This window comes from Eimeria mitis, genomic scaffold (genome assembly GCF_000499745.2).
Source record: "Eimeria mitis Houghton genomic scaffold, Emh_scaff4267, whole genome shotgun sequence".
Taxonomy (NCBI): Eukaryota; Apicomplexa; class Conoidasida; order Eucoccidiorida; family Eimeriidae; genus Eimeria; species Eimeria mitis.
This window is the reverse complement of record NW_013572588.1, coordinates 1826-2063: the sequence shown is the minus strand read 5'-3', so window position 1 is coordinate 2063 and position 238 is coordinate 1826.

Here is a 238-nt window from a genome sequence, read left to right as displayed (position 1 = left end):
GAGCAGCGGCTGCGCATGCGGCTAAAGGAGCTGCAGCAGGAGAACGAGCAGCGGACAGCAGCAGCAGCAGGAGACGTTATCTATATTGAATCATCAGTGGGAGGTCTCCTCATGGGGGAGCCCCTGCAGCAGCACAAGCGCAGCAACTTGCTGCTGCGGCCCGGGCCCCCCGCTTGATGATCTGCTGCTGCTGCAGCAGCAGCAGCAGCAGCAGCAGCAGCACGATAGCTGCTGCAGA